We start from the raw sequence: 18,495 nt of genomic DNA, 5'->3' as shown, positions 1-18,495 counted from the left end.
TATATAGATGTTACAGTAAAAATATGATTTTTTGAAAAACAGCGCAATCTGTTGGACAAGCGCGCTTTTTTAAAAACGTAAAAAGTAACACGCGTTATGGTTTCTCTATCTGCACACACTGACAGAGCCATAGCAACGCGTGGCGGGGTACAGCTAGTAGATAATACAATAAAAACGATTCGAAATATAATTTACGATAACGATAATAATTTCTAATTGCTTGAGAGGGAACCATTACGGGAGGCAAAATACCTCGTGTTTTAGTAGTCTACAAAGCCTAAACCGTTTCAGTCACGGTGACGACTGTAATAGAGTAGCTTTTGTTTGCGTGATATTACGCAATATCATTCACGGAGCCTTACCATTTCAGTCATAACGACTTTAGTAGAGTAGCTTTTGTTTGTGCAATATCATTCACAGAGCCTTTACCATTTCAGTCATAACGACTTTAGTAGAGTAGCTTTTGTTTGTGCAATATCATTCACAGAGCCTTTACCATTTCAGTCATAACGACTTTAGTAGAGTAGCTTTTGTTTGTGCGATATCATTCATAGAGCCTTTACCGTTACAGTCATGATGACTTTAGTAGAGTAGATTTTGTTTGTGCGATTTCACTTACAGAGCCTTTACCATTTTAGTCATGACGACTTCAGTAGAGTAGCTTATGTTTTTGCAAAATCATGAAAACATTTATTATTAGATTACAGAAATTGACTTAAATCGCATCTAGTGACTGAAACGGTAGAGGCTTTGTAAACACGCTTCCCAAAATGGCAATAAGAAGAGTCGGAATAGTGGGATTGTAGCATCTAAAGCTGAATACGATGAGTAAGGATAAGGCCGAGATGCACTGAGAAATCTTACATTTCATAAAAGATTTTCATTGGCCTACACCGTGTTTTGATCCCACGGCTCTGTAATATTTTCATTCGCCTTCAGCAAGTTTAAGCTTATGATCCATGAGCTGCAAGTGTGAATCCGTGTATTTTTCACTCAAGGGGTGGTTGACATCAGAATTGTTGGATAACGTATCAAATAATATCGCTTCGACGAATAGTAGGCGACGTTAGGTACTCGGTTTCGCCTCTACCGGAGATTAGCATAAATCCATTTGCGTCAAGAGCCAAGGTACTTTTCACTTTGCCATGTAGGTTGTCAGAATACAAAACTAATTTATCATCCCAATTCATTTTCCGGAAAATCATATTATAATGTATTAAACTGTACTGACAATAATTTATAGTTACGGATGTAAACTAGGTCAATATTCGTCAGTTATTTCATATGGAATGTCTAAATGCAGTACCCAAAACACCCAGCAAAAACTTTAAAGACGTATATCGACTAAGATTTTTTTAAATCGGTGTATATAAAATTTCATTAAAAATCAGCACTTGTAACTGATTATCACAACAACGGAGGAGCAACAGGGCTTTTCCAAGAACGAATTTGTAATGTAAATTTAATAATAACCCCTTCAAGATAATTTTGTAGAAGGAGTATTCACGAACCAGAATTCTTTACAAACTTTATAATTTTTTTTTTGACTTTGTTAATAGCATAATGGAGTAAGGTTAGCATTGTTAAAACGTTTTACAATTTGCAATTGCAATTAATTTATTTTGGATTTTTTTTCGATTGTTGTGAATGTATTTGTGTGAATAAATATGAATTGTTGTGAATGTATTTGGGTGAATAAATATGAATTGTTGTGAATCTAGTTGGGTGAATAAATATGAATTGTTGTGAATCTAGTTGGGTGAATAAATATGAATTGTTGTGAATGTATTTGGGTGAATAAATATTATTTTTTTGGGTAAAAAATAGAAATTTGTGATTTCTGGTGTGTGAATGCGGATCATTTAAGTCGGTATACAGATATTGCCTCATTAAGTGAGGTGTTGTAGAAGGCACCGTTTTAAAAGTATGATGCTTGCACTGTAGTGTTGTATAGTTGACGTATGAATCGCTTCTTATAGTTCATAATTCTCCAATCTACGTTTCACAGATCATTTCGACTCTCGTAAACAAACCCTTCATATTACGATCTGTAATCCAATATGAAGAAATTAAACATAACACGTAGGGACTATACAACTAAAAATATAATCCACATTTAAAAAATATCTTTCTTTTCCAAACCCATCATATTACGATCTGTAAACAATATGAAGAAATTAAACATAACACGTAGAAACTATACAACTAAACATTTAAAAAGTATCTTTCTTTTGTTTAAATTCGAATGTTCAAAATATTCACATTTTTAAAACATTTCATAACACATAAAATTTCTAAAATTTTCAAATAATTAATTTTCGAAGACTTAACTAGTGAAGGATAGGCTTCGTATGAAGTAGTACGCGTGAACGAGTCCAAGACTCCCGTGAATCGTGCGTTAAAGCATCACGAACAAATTTAGTTTAGAGCGGTTCAGATTATTGTCTATTTTCTTAAGAAGTAAAAAGTATTTTATATTTAAGACATGCAAACATTCCCGGATTACGAATAACCTTACAATATTTGAAAATCTTCTACCATCCCAGCAAGCAGAAAATGTTGCTTGTGAAGTGATGGAGGACTTATCCAGCCGAGGAATTGAACTCACTCAATGTATAATATCTCGAGTCTTGTTTTGACAGCAGTCTTGTGGAATCGTTTGCTTTATTAGGACATACATTATTTTTTTTTCAAAACTGTGGTTTTATAGAATCTGATATTGTTTTTATTTCTTCTAAAGACGTACGTACACACCTTACTGGATTAAATAATTGTATGGAAAAAGTTTATTGAGAGTTGAGTAGAAAGAAATTAATTTTTATTACTGTGTGAAAATTTTAAATATATTGGTACTGACCAGAGTTTTCTTAGAGACTTTCTTAAAACATTTCTTTCATTTCGACTCCACACTAAAACTGCTTTTTAAATTGAAATTATAATTAGACAGTGAAACGACTATATATGACGGTATGCACGTTACTATTCTGAATGATGGCTTATCTCCAGGGGATACTGAAATTATTCCCCATCACATAACGGGAACATGAAACGTAATCAATCAGAAATCAATTAATACACATCACATTAAAAGCGGTCAGCTGTGTGCGAACTTCAATTAATATTGCTTAACATTCGAGACAATCATTTTATGTACGTTACTATACACGTTGTTATGCAAATGAACATACCTCAGGGGGAATCAGTTCTTGGCGTTACTAGTTGGAAAATCTCGAAGAAAATGTATTAGATACACAACCAGACAATCCATCTCGACGCTTCTGTATTATTAAAGGACATTTTTCTCAGAAAGCATTTACCATCCGTGAAGCTACGAGTATTTCCTCACTAAGAGATCTCAGCGGTGGTGCACAAAGCTTCAAAGAGCAAATAAGTTGTTCAAAAATATGTGTTTGAAATTGGATTGTAAAACCATTGAATAATAGTAACATTAAAGTGAGTTCTGAAAAAATACCTTTTTGTATGAAAAGTAAGAAATAACACTTAACAGTTTTATTAAACAATATAACTGACTAGGAATACAAGACAAAATAAAACATTCTTCAACAATATATACACGACCAACTATCAGACACACTCACTGACCAATAGGATGCATGATCTGGGCAACAAGTATGGGGGTGCTATCGATTTATTTATTGACTCCGTTTACAGAATTAAGGCGATGCACTACGTCGTGTAATATTTTAAATTGAGCCGCTATCAATAACTTCCTTTACGTAGATGGCGATAAGGTTTAAATTCCCGCTTAACACCATCCGCCTGTTTTGATTTATGCAAGAAAAAAACATGGTCAAAAAGTGCCTTTTATTTTATTTTGTGGATATTCAGGCATAAATATTTAATTTTTTTTCGATCATTTTAAAAATAACTTAATTTTCCACACTATACAATAAACTCAAAACCGAAAATGGGTTCGTTAGTATGAGATTTTTAACTTTAAAGCAGTTTTCATAAGCCTTATACATTATTTTTTTCTGGGCTTATAAAAAGACTTATCTAAAAAATACTCGATTATTTCAAAGGCCAAGATGTATTCTACTCACAGTATTTAATTAAAGCATCTGAAACATTTCTCGGCGACCAAATTTTCAAACCAAAAACACATGATTTTGCATTACTACGTATGGCATCGCCTTAAGCATAATCTATACCAACACTTTAACGAATCCTACAAATTAGAGTAGCGTTGGTAAATTAGTTTTAATGTTTTGTTGTTGTAATTTCTTTTTTACTTTATGTTACTCTTACGTTTTAATAATATTGCTTCATATTAAGTATATTTTCTCATTATATTTGTAATCCCAATTTTACAATTGTGTGTTGTGTACCTACTTTACAGTGGATTACATCTATTTACTGTCAGTATCTCCTGTATAATACAGATATTCTCCTATGTACACTGCATCATGTAACACTTTTATGTAAAAGCATTTTTAGACGTATATATAAATTAATAAATAACTATACTCTTGGAAAAGGCGACACGGCGCGTTATCTCCGATTATATTCAAACATCTGTTAGGTACTATTTAACATACTGAAGGGTCCCGGCAGCTCACGTTTGTAGTTTTACGTTTATAAAATATGCTGGATGCAAATGTCATTTTTTACCCCGCAAAGACAAGTTTTCCTTTCATTTTTTTCGCGAATTTGAAATCGGAACCTACCCTGTCAACTTATCCGTTATTTTATTTACTGCTTGCGTAATGTTCCCAAAGAAAATCTTTCCGCATTTTCGTTCGTTTACTTATTTTTGCATTTCGAACGAACCAATTAATAATTTTACGATCGAGGTCTTCTCATCTATCTTGTTAAAATTCTAATTTCAAATTTTAGAAAGCAATGAAAAATACAACTTCGTAAATAACTTAAAACAATTTACGAGGAAATCAATCAATTACACCAAAAGATACCGCAGACCTGATAATAAACATGGTAATAATTATTATTCAATAATAATTATATATTAATATATTTGTCCGATTTTATAATAATAATAATATTTGGCTAATTTATATAGCGCCGTTTTCGTGAGAAATCACCTCAAGGGCGCTGTACAAATATATTTCTTAAATATTTAATACTAGAACTACTGACTTATCTCTAAGACTTATATCTAGTGACTTACGACTAAGGCCTATAACCAGTGGCGGATTAACCCTAAGGCAAAGTAGGCACGTGCCTAGGGGCGCCAGTTACAAAGGGGCGCCGGCGGGCGCCCCTAGAATTAAAAAAAATATATGTATAAACTTAATTTTGTAAGTAAGTATGCACCTGCTTACACAATATAAAAGATTATTTACTTCTGTAGAGATGCAGAGCTTCCAAAGCATACTCGCCTTCTTGATTATTCCTCCATGCCTCCATCGCATGATTTTTTAATAGAAGACCGCTCGCTCGTGGATTCGTTCGCGGGCGTTGCTAGATTGCAGGGCAAAGGGCGCAGCGGGGGCAGGGGCTAAGCGGCCGGCATCACTTTCAGCTTGGATGTCGCCGGTTACGCGCGCTTCTATTGATTACGTACTCGCAGCGGTATTTGTGTGAATTAATTAGTACATTGCGTTTTAGTTCATTACCCAAATAATGAGTGAATTGAAGAAGAAACCTAGTGGTGCAGCTTATAAAAGGAAGGCTAAGGAAAAAGAAGAAAAAAATCAAAAAGCATACGAAACATATTGAGACATTTTTTTCTAAATTAAAAAGTGATGATTCGGAATTTTCTAACGCAATTCACAGTGCGTCTTCTGCCCAATGCTGCTAACACTGTAAATGTGAATCGTAACTTTTCCATTTTTCTTCACTAAAAATATCGTTTTATAAGACAAATAAAACAATGCGTTGCTCTGAAGTACAAAGAAACGACATTTAAATTTTATTTGTCGTCCTTTTTTATATTAAAAAATTACATTATTTTTATTAGTCACTCAGTCAGCCACATAGCGAGTACACAATGCTGTTCATAAATAAATGCTGTTTAAGTGTAACCAAGACAACACATCATCAATTCGGCGATGGATGGCTTCATACAATCGACTACTAAAGAAACTGGTGTGGGCTCAAAGCCGTGGTTCAGTCGACAATGCTCCGAAGCAGTTCGACGAAAAAACGCGGCTTACCGAGCCTACAACACATCTCGAACGCCCGAAAGCAGATCAGCATACAACAAATCGGCAAAGGAATGCAAGAGAATCATCAATAGGTCAAAATTCGAACACGACCTGCAGATCAGCAAAAAGCTGGCTGCCTGCCCGCATGGCAGCAGAGCATTCTGGTCGCTTGCGGGCTCAATAGGTCGAAATTTTTGCAAACCCAGTTTGCCACCTCTTACCAGACCTGACGGCTCACTAGCAAACACCGCCACCGAAAAGGCAAACCTTTTAGGGAAAATGTTTGCGGAAAACTCGACCCTCGACGACGGGGGTGCTGTTCCGCCGTCGGTTCCTCACTGCGGCTTCTATATGAAAAAGCTGAGGATCCGGCATCGGGATGTACTCCACGTCATACGGGGGCTCGATGTTAACAAAGCTAGTGGACCTGATGGAATACCTGCCCTGGTATTGCAGAGGTGTGCTGCGGAAATAGTTCCAGTTTTGACAAATCTCTTCAAAATGTCCCTGAAGTGTGGCACTGTGCCCTCTGGTTGGAAAAAAGCGGTAATTCACCCTATTCCCAAGAAAGGTGACCGCTCCAACCCGGCCAACTACCGCCCCATAGCGATCACATCAGTTCTGTCCAAAGTGATGGAACGTGTGATCAACGACAAACTGCTCACATACCTCGAGAAGAACAAAATTATCAACGACCGTCAATACGGATTCCGGCGGAACCGCTCGTGCGGTGATCTTCTCGCGTATGTGACGCATGTTTGGGGGCGGTGCCTGGAACGTCACGGTGAGACCCAAACGGTCGCACTAGACATATCCAAGGCCTTTGACCGGGTCTGGCACCGAGGACTTGTCAACAAATTGCATTCTTACGGACTTCCCGCATCCCTGTGTACGTGGATTGCTGACTTTTTAAGGGATAGGTCGATTCAGGCGGTTGCTGACGGTTTCACCTCTTCCTCGCACTCCATAAATGCTGGCGTCCCACAGGGATCGGTTCTGTCTCCGACTTTGTTTTTGTTGCACATCAATGACCTTTTGACATGTGCACCGATTCATTGTTACGCGGATGACAGTACAGTTCATGATAGCTTTTTGTTTGACAAGCCCCCAAAGGGCACACAAACTCCAACGGCTCGGAGGGCTTTGAAGCAGAGAATGGACGGTTATCTCGAGAGTATTTCCTCCTGGGGTAAAAATAATCTCGTCGAATTTAATGTTTCAAAGACCCAATCCTGTCTGATTACGTCTAAAAGGGATCCAAATGATAATCTAGTCTCCTTCAACGGAAGCAATCTTCCGAACAGGCCTTCCATTGATATGCTTGGTGTAACTATAAGTGACCAGCTCAGGTACGGGGGCTCCATCGAAGCTAGAGTAAAGTTGGCCTCTCAGAAGCTGGGCGTACTGTACAGGGCCCGCAGATACTTTAATAGTACACAACTGCTCACCCTGTACAAATCGCAAGTGCGCCCTACTGTCGAATTTGGCAGCCATCTCTGGTCTGGAGCCCCAAAATACCTGAAAAAAACCCTTGACTCTGTGCAGAAACGGGCGGTCCGTTTGATAGATTCCCCAATCTTAACAAACGGACTGCAATCTTTAGAGCACAGGCGTCAGGTAGGTATGTTGTCCTTGTTCTATCGGTATTACAATGGAAGATGCTCTGAGGAACTAGCGTCATTGATCCCTTCGGCACCGGTGCGTAGTCGGGATACACGCCAAACGCGCGCCCAACATTTGTACACAGTTGACACTTGTCACATGAGAACGGGTCGCTTCTACGATTCGTTCTTAAGTTCAACAGCTCGGCTGTGGAACGAACTGCCGGCCTCTGTGTTTCCTCCCTCCTACAACATGGGACTCTTCAAGACCCATGTTCACTCCTTCCTCTCCACAAAAAGACCCTCCACACAGCATCCCCAAAGATGACATAGGCCCTGAGGGAAATTATTCTCTTCAGGGCCTCCTGTGTGGAGTAAATATAAAAAAAAAAAAACATAAGTGACATTTGAAAAGTGCATAAAATAAAATTCGTAATTTAAACACAAAGGGATCCTAGGCATTTCTAGGTAGGTACTTATTAGTGAGTACTTATTCCTTTACATAAATAATTGATCATTTAAATTTTTTATGTTTTATTAATTATCCCTATTAATATTATAACTGCGAAAGTGTATATGTGTGTGTTTGTATAGGTATATGTTACTTCTTCATGCAAAAAAACTACTGAACCGATTGTGATGAAACTTGGTATGTAAAAAAAAATAGCTGGCAGTGTTGCCAACGAGGGTGATATATCGCCATTTAGGCTACTCAGAACGAGAATCGGCGCTGAAAAAATCTAAAAGGCGACTGGTCGGGCTACTTCAGAGTCAAGTTAAAAACATAATTTTCACGTAAAAACATCAATTTTAAACAATTCTCTAGCCACCCCCCCCCCCCATGAATTTTTTTTTTCGGGACAAATTTTATTTTCTTGAAATTTTCTAGCCACCCCCCCCCCCCCCCTCCCACGAAATTTTTATTTTCACGTAAAACCCACCTAACTACAAATTCGGCTACTTTAGGTACTTGTTAAAATTTATAATATGTGGTCGCTAGAGGGGCGCCGATGAGGTCCTTGCCTAGGGCGCTCTCAACAGTTAATCCGCCTCTGCCTATAACTACTATCTTAACGACATATACACGAGTATTTACATATTTGGCAACTTACAACTAAAATTAAAATTAACAATTTAATCTTACTAACGCCAGAAGAAGAAGGAAGTTCTATTATATTAGGGTGGATTTATTGTTAGCTGGATATATTATATGTTAAATGAATTAAATTAATGAATAAAATCAATCAATCGCCAATCTTAAACGCATTTAGATGATTCATCTGCCAACAATTAAACCGATTAACTTGTTATGTTCCCGCTGATATTGTCCATTGTCCACTGGTAGGCAAGTCAATAGCAAAATTGAATGAACGGAATCGCTAGATAATGTAACAATTACGGTATAAAAAAATGAAAAAAAAAAAAAAGAAATATTTGGATAGAATGACGGATTTATGGAAATGAGTGTCTGAAAAAGTGAGTTTTTAGTTTGGATCTAAATTCTGTTGGGCTGGTTATACATCTCAATTCCATAGGAAGTTTATTCCAAGCCTTAGGGCCGGATACTCCGAATGCACGATCACCAAACTTAGTGTTCGGATTTCGCTTAGGCTCTTTCAACCTTCCAATTGCAGATGATGTCGCTGATCTAAGAGTTGACTGCCTTGGACCAGTATTTTCCGGAATGCATAGCTCAGTAATATACGGTGGCGCCATTTCGTTGATAGCTTTAAACACCATCCAGCATAGCTTGTACTGGATCCTTTCAGGACACTTCAGCCAGTGAAGATTTCGGAGGTGTTCCGAAATGTGCGAAAACTTGGGTACCCCGGTGATAAGCCTTGCTGCGGCGTTGAACACTGATTGTAGTTTATCAGTTTCGCATTTGGGAAGATTTGCATAAATGCCGTTGCAATAGTCAAGACGTGATACTATATATGAGTTCACAAGTAATTTAGTTGCCTCTGTTGAAAGGTTTCTACGAACTGACTTTAGTTGTCTAAGGTAGAAGAACCCCGTGCTAACGGTCTTATTTACCTGACTTTTTAAAGAAAGGTCTGAATCCAGATAAACTCCCAGAAGTTTGACGGTTGTTTTAGCAGTTACGTCGTTGCCGGAAATAGCGATTGGTGAGTTTTCTATTAAATGTTGGCGTCTATGTGTGGCTGCCCAGAGAAACTCCGTTTTTGAAGGATTTAGCTTAAGTTTATTTGAGGACATCCAGAGATTGATTGCTTCTAGACACTCAGCTGTGCGAATTTTTAGGCCGTCGATCTCATTTGGTGAGCAGTAAAAGTATATTTGCTGATCGTCAGCATAACAGTGAGATAAAAGGCCAAATGACTCGATAATTTTTGCGACGTCATTTGTAAAAAGAATGAAGAGAAGTGGACCCAAAACGGATCTCTGGGGTACCCCTGAAGAGAGTTTTGAGAAGTTGGACTGTTTATTTCCAACCTTTACTGCTTGCGAGCGATTGGATAGATAGGATTCTAGCCAATATTTGATGTTAGAATGTAAGCCAAACGTTACTTCTAGTCTCTTAATGAGAAAGTCGTGGTCAATGGTATCAAATGCAGCGCTCATATCCAAAAGTGAAATAAGTGCTAACTTACCTGACTCTATGGCAAGGGTTATATCTGACAGGACACGAAGTAATCCGGTTTCTGTTGAGTGGAACCTCCTATATGCAGATTGATGATTTGTGATTAATTTATTAAGATTTAAGTGGGAGATTATTTGAGAAGCCACAATTTTTTCTAGTAGTTTAGCTACGAAAGGCAGATTTGATACAGGTCGATAATTACCCAGGTTGTCGGCATCAAGCTGTGGTTTTTTAATAATTGGGGTAACTACAGCAGACTTAAGTGGCTCCGGGAAGTCACCTGTGCTTAGGGACTTATTAAACACGTGAACCAGGAAAGGGGATAACACGTTGCAACATTTCTTGAGAAGCCACGTTGGGATAGGGTCAAGAGAACATTGTTTGTTTGGCGAACTAAGGATCAACTTTCCTACTTCTTCCAGCGTTGTAGGTTCAAAAGATGACAGTATCCTTGTGGAATTGGCTGTAAATCTTGGCGGAGGGGCAGAAGATGTGGAGGCGCGTATGGTTTCTATTTTTTCACAGAAAAACTTAGAAAAGGCCTGCGGTGTAATTTCTGTAGCAGTTGGAACAGTATTACCAGCGATGATAGTTTTGACCGAGTTCCAGAGACGTCGTGGATTTTTCCGCTCAGATGTCCGGGTTAAATCTTCTCCATAGGAAAAACTAAACCCTTCCACACACTTTTCCACAAATGATCATCTAGTCAATCAACATTATGCAAGTGCATTATATAAGCAATATAAATACAAAACAATACAAGAACAACACGTCAACTCACAAAGAGATCAAATGGGAAAATAATTCACCGACTCCAGATATTTTCTTATCAGAGGGTTCAGCTCGGTAGAACTCCTAACAGGTCCTATAAATCCTACTGATCCCTCAACATAAATATTCAAAAAAATCTTTCGTTATAATTAATTATTTATTATTAATCAAAATTATTATTTATATTAACAATATAATATTTAAAATATCTGGAGTCCGTGAATTATTTTCCCATTTGATCTCTGGTGAGTTTACGTGTTGTTCTATTATTTTTTATTTATTTATTATGCTTATATAATGCACTTGCATAATTTGAATTGACTAGACGATCATTTGTGGAAAAGTGTGTGGAATGGTTAAGTTTTTTCCTGTGGGGAAGATTTAACCCGGACATAAAGTCGGAAAATAAACATGTTGTATTAAGTCTGCAGTCTACCGCCGACCTCAAAACTATATATTTAATGTTATGAGCCATAATATAATTAATTTTTAATTCCAATTTTTAACAACTCAAAATTGTTCAACTGAATAATTGCGCACCTACATAAATTTTAAAATTAAAATAAAGCAGATCGTATTTTAAGAAAGGCAGTTGACAGCATTTCAACGAATGTTTTGTCTGGGAAGAATAGGAAGTATTAAAAGTTTTAAAAAGCTTCATATTTAAACTTCTTCAAGACAAAACCTGAGCAAACACCTGTTTTGAAATCTTTCTGAAACAAAGACACACTTTGCCTTAAAAATACGAAAAACCGTTTGAATTTCAGTGTACAAAGTTTCCCCTATTACGTCCCACTTCATGTAAATTACAAGGAGAACGTTAGAATTACAAGCCATATTTTATAGAAAATCTTTGGAACTTTTGTAGTTAAAACACATCTACATTCCTTTATTTATAGTCAAGTTACAAGAAACCTTCTATTTCACAGAAATCAAGTGAACTTACATGCAAATATTTTGTAATACAAAATGTATACTTTAGGTACTAGTGAATTGACTGAGGTTTCAACATTCAAGGCATTCAACGACGTATTTTCTTCGTATTTAAGAAATGTAAAATATTATACAATCCTATATATGGCATCTCTTTGCAATGAAATATTTGAAATCTTTATATTATTTTTGATGATGAAATGTCAGAAGATTTTACATAAATATACTATTTTCGGTTGTGTGTTTGTAACTGTGGTTCAATCTTAAAGAGGGTGACAGATTGCATTTATTAGTTCAAAGCGTTTTATATAATTCAGTATTGCTCTCCATACAATCCCATATAGACCTGTCATTCCTAAAAATATGATGTATTATAAGTGTGAGCGTGGCGACGATCAGCTAGCCAGGCTTTATTTGAAAATAATGCGACCTCTAAGGTGTCAGAACAATTTACGGAGAGTCGTAATTACGCTGCTGCCATCTGTCAAAATGACAGATCTCATACAAAGAAATGATATTCCGCGGCAGTCCCTCTCCTAAGGAAGATTATATCGTAGTATGTCAGCCCAACATATAATACGCACATGCCCCGCCCAATTTATGCGCGCATAATATAGCGTAATGTGTCTAAGGCATTATTCCTTCGTGGATTCAATAAACACTGTAACTTGGAGTCGCTTAAATTTTTTTTAAATTTATGTAACATTTTCGTAATTGGAATCAGTGGTGTGAATAAACATTTTACACCAGCGCCTCTGGCGGCCAGCGTTGGTTTGGCACTTTTTAGTGGGCTGGAGTGGTAAGATTGAAAAATACGACGTTATTGGTGTTGTTGTAGCTGAAGATGTATTAATTTTTTTATTAGGATGTTTTTGTGTTTAGATATTCAGGAAATTTTTCATGTACAAAAATCATTAACATCGTATTTTTAAATTTTACTACCACTGAAAAGTTACTGACCGCCACTGGTAAGTAGGTACTTTATTTATTAAGAACGCTATGTAAATATTATTCATGCAAGTGGTACGTAACACGTAACGGTATCGAGCACCTGTCTTAGTAATGTGATATCAACGAAACTTTCCCTCGATGCATAGATTTATTTAAAATAAATCTACTAATGTTAAAAATATTTAAAAAATGGGAGATTGTTTATTGCGTAGGCCGAATTTTTTTTGGAGAGAGGACACTCATTCATTTTCACTGATTTACTCGGTCATTTTTTTTTCAATCTATTTGTGTAGACAGCCGAAAAGTTTGTTTTCCTCCGAGGGGTAGAGAGACCAGACAACAACAACAAAAATCTGACCATCTCCGAGCCAGGAGACATTAAAAAATTTCACATTAATACATTATTCGGTGTTGTTCAGATTCTAAGCAAAATCTAGAAAAAAATCTGCGAACTTTCCAAAAGAATTTCATCATTCGATATCGCTTTACTGATTTTTTTATCTTATTGATTACGACGTAGCATTACAGTTTTATTTCTTTTGTGAGTGTTCTAAGTTTGAAGTGAAATAGCTTTTTGATTACTTTGTTTTGTGTTACCTTTAGTTCATTTATATATGTTTCATATGCGTTTCCCCAGATTACAATCAAGTAATTTAAATGTGAATGTACGAGACTATAATATAGCCTTTTGTAATTTTATTTGGTAACCTATGATAACCGGCTAAATACACTAATTAAGTGGATAATTTTATCTTTAATATCTTGAATATGATGTTCAAATGTAGTGCTTATCAATGCACAGTCCAAGATATTTCTCCTGTATCAGGAATTGCAGGAGGAATAATTTAAGCTTAAAATCGTGTATCCTGTTTTTTTGATTAAGTGTTGAACAAGAGAAAGCGAGTATCTATATTAACGTTATTCAATTGAATAGATATATGTTTATTTTATCATATGTCATGTTACAACTATTTTATCTTGTGTAATGTTACAACTATTTTATCTTGTGTAATGTTACAAAAATTTAATTTTATGTCTCGTTACAACTGTTTTATCTTGTGTAATGTTACAACTACTTTATTTTATGTCTCGTTACAACTGTTTTATCTTGTGTAATGTTACAACTACTTTATTTTATGTCTTGTTACAACTATTTTAGATATTTTTTTACAGAAAATAGGGTATTTGGATGTTTTAACGATTATTTTATCTCAGTGAACAAATGTCTGTTATACACGGCGTCCGGAAACTCGTTGTACAAGCAGGAAACTGGTGAATCTACTTTCTAAAAATTTCCGACCATTTACATTTTTTTTATAATTTTAATTAATGTTTAGACATCTACGCTTCGACAGATTTTAAAATACAATACGCAGCTGTTTTTAGTTCCCTAGCGACCGACTTTATGTAGATTAGATTCACCATTTTCTCGCTTGTACTACAAGTTTCCCGATGCGGTGCGTATATTCAACTAGCATTGGTATGCATATACTTTTTCAGACGTTCATAAATCATACCCGAGAAAAACATACCGCAGCATAATTATATTCTATGTTCTCACGACGCCAACATCAACTGTGAACGGGTGTTCCGCTCGTGTACGTCGAATTTCACGAACATGCACCAGTGCGCCGGGGGCCAATGCTAGTGGCTTCTTGGAGCAGGCTCCATTAAAATATCTGTAGAACAGACTCAGCATACCCACATTGCGTCTGTAGATTAGAGATGGTAATCGGTCAGTTAACAATAAATTGTCTATCAGACGGATCGCCCTCCTTTGCACAGAATTGAGTAGGTATTGTGGGGCTCCAGCCCAGAGGTGGCTCCCAAATTCAATGCTAGCCCTATAGAAGACGCCCAGTTTCTTGGAATCCAGATTTACTCGGGCTTCTTTAGAGCTCCGATACTTGAGCCGTCCTGATATACTTTACGCTGAATATTATTAACTATATTTTAAATCATTTAACCACACCCAAAACAACAATTGTACAAAAATGCCTTGTTTATACTGTCTATATTCGATAACTCACCACCTAAATAGATTGGTTGGCAGAAAACATTATTTATAATAATATCAGAATGAGCAAACGCAGCCACAAGGCAATCCATTTTTGGTTTTGTATTCATTACTTGCAAAGCCAGCGTTCTGGCACCGGTCCAAATACATTGTGCAAATAATAGGTACGTAATTCATTTGAAATCGATTATCACTTTAGAACGAGCTTTAAAAACGGTATCAACATTTGAGTATATATCTGTACATAGCATATGCGGCGACCCTAAGTGTGCAGACAAACCACAAAGAGTAAAACAGGGTATATATGTATATAATTTCCGACATCCAATCTAACCTAACCTTTCCTAACCCAACAAATAATATGAAAACGTTGAGTTTACTTTGAATTACACCAAAATTTAAACCAATATCAAATAATGATAACGGGACAATATTTGCTCGTAACTGTATATTTGCAATAAATAATATACAGAGAGTTAAGGGACGTACTTGAATTACTAACCAGTTATTTCTGACATTATTTGGAGTAAAAAATGCAATTGAAATTTTCGAATCTGGTGACATTTTTGTTTTTTTTTTTTTTTTTTTTTTTTCCAATACCAAGCAAAAAAAAATCTTCCACATATTGTCAATAGTCACTCAGCCCAGTAACCGACCAACCCCTCACCCCGATCCTAACTGTCCAATACCTACTGATTGTTCATTTTTTAAGTTCCGGATTCTAAAATTTTATGTACATTTTTCACTCTATATATTGTCAGAAATCACTATTTAAAATAAGTTCAGTATGTCCCTTAACACCCTGTATAATTGAATACCTGAATTGACACCTAGTCGGTGGCTGAGTTGACATCGCGTTTGGGTCCCGCCCAGACGTAGTGTGTTCTATTCATCGGATGGCTAAGTCCTTCATCACAACACAAGCAACATTTTCCGCTTACTGTGGTGGTAGCAGGAGATTTTCAAATATTGTCAGGTTATCCGTAACCCAAGAATTCTTATCTTTCTTTTTGAAAAAAGCACTATGTGCCCAAAATGTTTAACTTAGGTATAGGATTTTAACCTACTCGTATATGGAGTTTATGGATAAAACACACTCGGTGCATTCGACTTGTTCTTTGTTGAGACATAGTTTTTTGGTATATAAGTCTTTATTTAAGGCATTTTAAATAAATATAAATATAAAACCTTTGCAAATAACTCAAAATTATGTACAATCGGAAATGAACATTTTCAACAGATGAGTTATACAAAGAATCTAAACTATTCTGTCTCCGTAAACTATTTATTTTGCAAACTATGAAATACATATTAAAAAACAAAAATAAATTCGAATTAAATGAAAACAGAATCAACATTAGAAATAATAATGTATTTTATACCCCCCAAACGAACAAAAAACAAATGCAAACACACTGCAGTTTCATTGGACCTCGTACTTTCAATCTTTTATCGAAAAATATTCAAGTGATTAGTAAACTTCCTCAATATTTAAAAGAGTTAAAATTATGGCTTTTCGATACAAAACATGAAACTTTTTTATTTAATTTGTATCAATTTATGTTTTTCATAAAATATTCATCATATATTACACTAAACACTTATAACTTCACTATACACTATTGTAAACACTTTTTATACAAACCGCTTAGACAAAAAAGTAATCTTGTTTTTGTTTTGTATGCCCGTAGTTTGTTTTTATTTCTAGATACAATAATATAATAACTTATATATATATATATATATATATATATATATATTACCCACGCACAGGCTGCGCCTTAGTGGGTTCCCATTATTCGTATTGATTTATATAATTAATGTAAAAATTGGGAAAATATAGAGGAAAAAATAAAATTGTTGTGGCACATAGTCCTGCTGGCTGTCTAAGCTGTGACTTCTTTCAACCTAATACAGTAAAACACTGCAAGAAACAGTAAATCACCAACCCAAAAGTTAATTTTCTCATACATTTCGCTAATACAAATGGGGAATAAAGTTCATTTATTTCATTACGCCGCGGCCGTGCCATACCAATCATTTAATTCCCTTTGTCGAATTTTTTCAAAGTGTGTACCAATTAAAGTAGTAGGCCATTTCCACGCATATTTCGAATAAATTTGACCGTCCGAAAAAAATGATTTTGACACTTTTTGGTAAACATTTTTTTTTCCAGTTCAGTGCACAAAGGCTAGTAGATGAATATTACCTATTATTAGCCCAGTCAATTTAACGTTTGAAGTTGAAATGGGTAATTCAGAAATGTGAAACTTAGCAGATATATTAACTTTTTATGATTTTTTTTATATTTTGTAATTTTAAAACCATAACGAACATTCCTGCCATGTTTCAAAACTACTTATGGAAATTATTTCCCTTGAGGCACAATTTTTCTCAAGAATGTCTGGGCTACATTGTAATGTATTGAAAACTAGAAGATAGTAGGTTGTTCGATAAAAATTACAAGCTATTTTCTCTCTCAATTCGAAATAAATATTTCACATATCATCTACCTCAATGTTCATTGATCAGCAACTTTTTACAAAGCTTTTAATAAAGATTCAAAATATGTAGGACAAACATTTATTCGACTTCCCTTAAAACGCTATTACGGTCAATTGGCGATTCCAAAAACGATTTACCGACGGCATTATTTTCACAACAAATATTTCACATTACTGTGTACTTATTGTCAGCACTTTGTCAGCCACAAATTTGGGTTTAAAAGCTTCAGCGATCATCCAGAGTCGGGATGGAAATACTTAGTGGCATTATCAAAGCGATTAGACACGAACAAAGGGAACCTGCTTTCCCTTTCACTCTGAACTAACATAATATTGTATATTATGTAAACACTTAGATACACACATATTAATATCACACCGCATTAGAGATGCCATTACTTGACTGTCACACCGCCCAGATACAAATGGCAGACATTCTGCGTAGAGCAAACAATAGAATAAAGCTCCTCATTAAAGTAATGTGGGTATTTTGAACACCCAAAAACCATTGTATATTTTTTCTAGCTCTTTTTTCGTAAAACTTTGTTATTTTTTTTAAATAAGCCGTACAAACGCACAAAATCTAATAAATTTATTATTAATAATTAATTTTTAAACCATGACGTTTGCCAGAGACTAGAGGAGGAGGCACTGCAATTTATATTATACTACAATATATATCGCTCAATCACTGTCTACATCAGGGGTGGGAAACCTTTTTGCCGTCCGAATCCCCAGCTGTTATTTTATCTGTAAGTTTGTCCCTGTTTCATTAGCATTACACTCATAATTTATAATTACGTACTTAATTTCTTACTAGCGAAATAATAATAAAAATAAAATAGAATTAAAAAGGTATGTTGGATCATTGTCTAAACAGCTTTCTTTTAACATAAGTGCATCCTTAAATAGGTACCTGTTAGCTATGTTAAACCTTTCTCTAGGTTTTCTAATAATGTCTTAAATGTATCTGAAAAACCGTGAA

General features: G+C 35.6%; 1 protein-coding gene across 1 annotated transcript in view; it reads right to left on the bottom strand.

Moving 5' to 3' along the window:
• LOC149424613 (uncharacterized) overlaps positions 1-18,495 on the bottom strand; it is a 371,453-nt gene that overhangs the window by 325,792 nt on the left and 27,166 nt on the right. The gene's annotated exons all lie outside the window — the stretch shown is intronic.

Source organism: Hesperophylax consimilis, chromosome 4, assembly GCF_061612785.1.
Source record: "Hesperophylax consimilis isolate HC1 chromosome 4, BYU_Hcon_1.0, whole genome shotgun sequence".
In the NCBI taxonomy this organism is placed as follows: Eukaryota; Metazoa; Arthropoda; class Insecta; order Trichoptera; family Limnephilidae; genus Hesperophylax; species Hesperophylax consimilis.
Note: the sequence above shows the minus strand (reverse complement) of the source record. Positions and strands in the feature narration are given on the sequence as shown.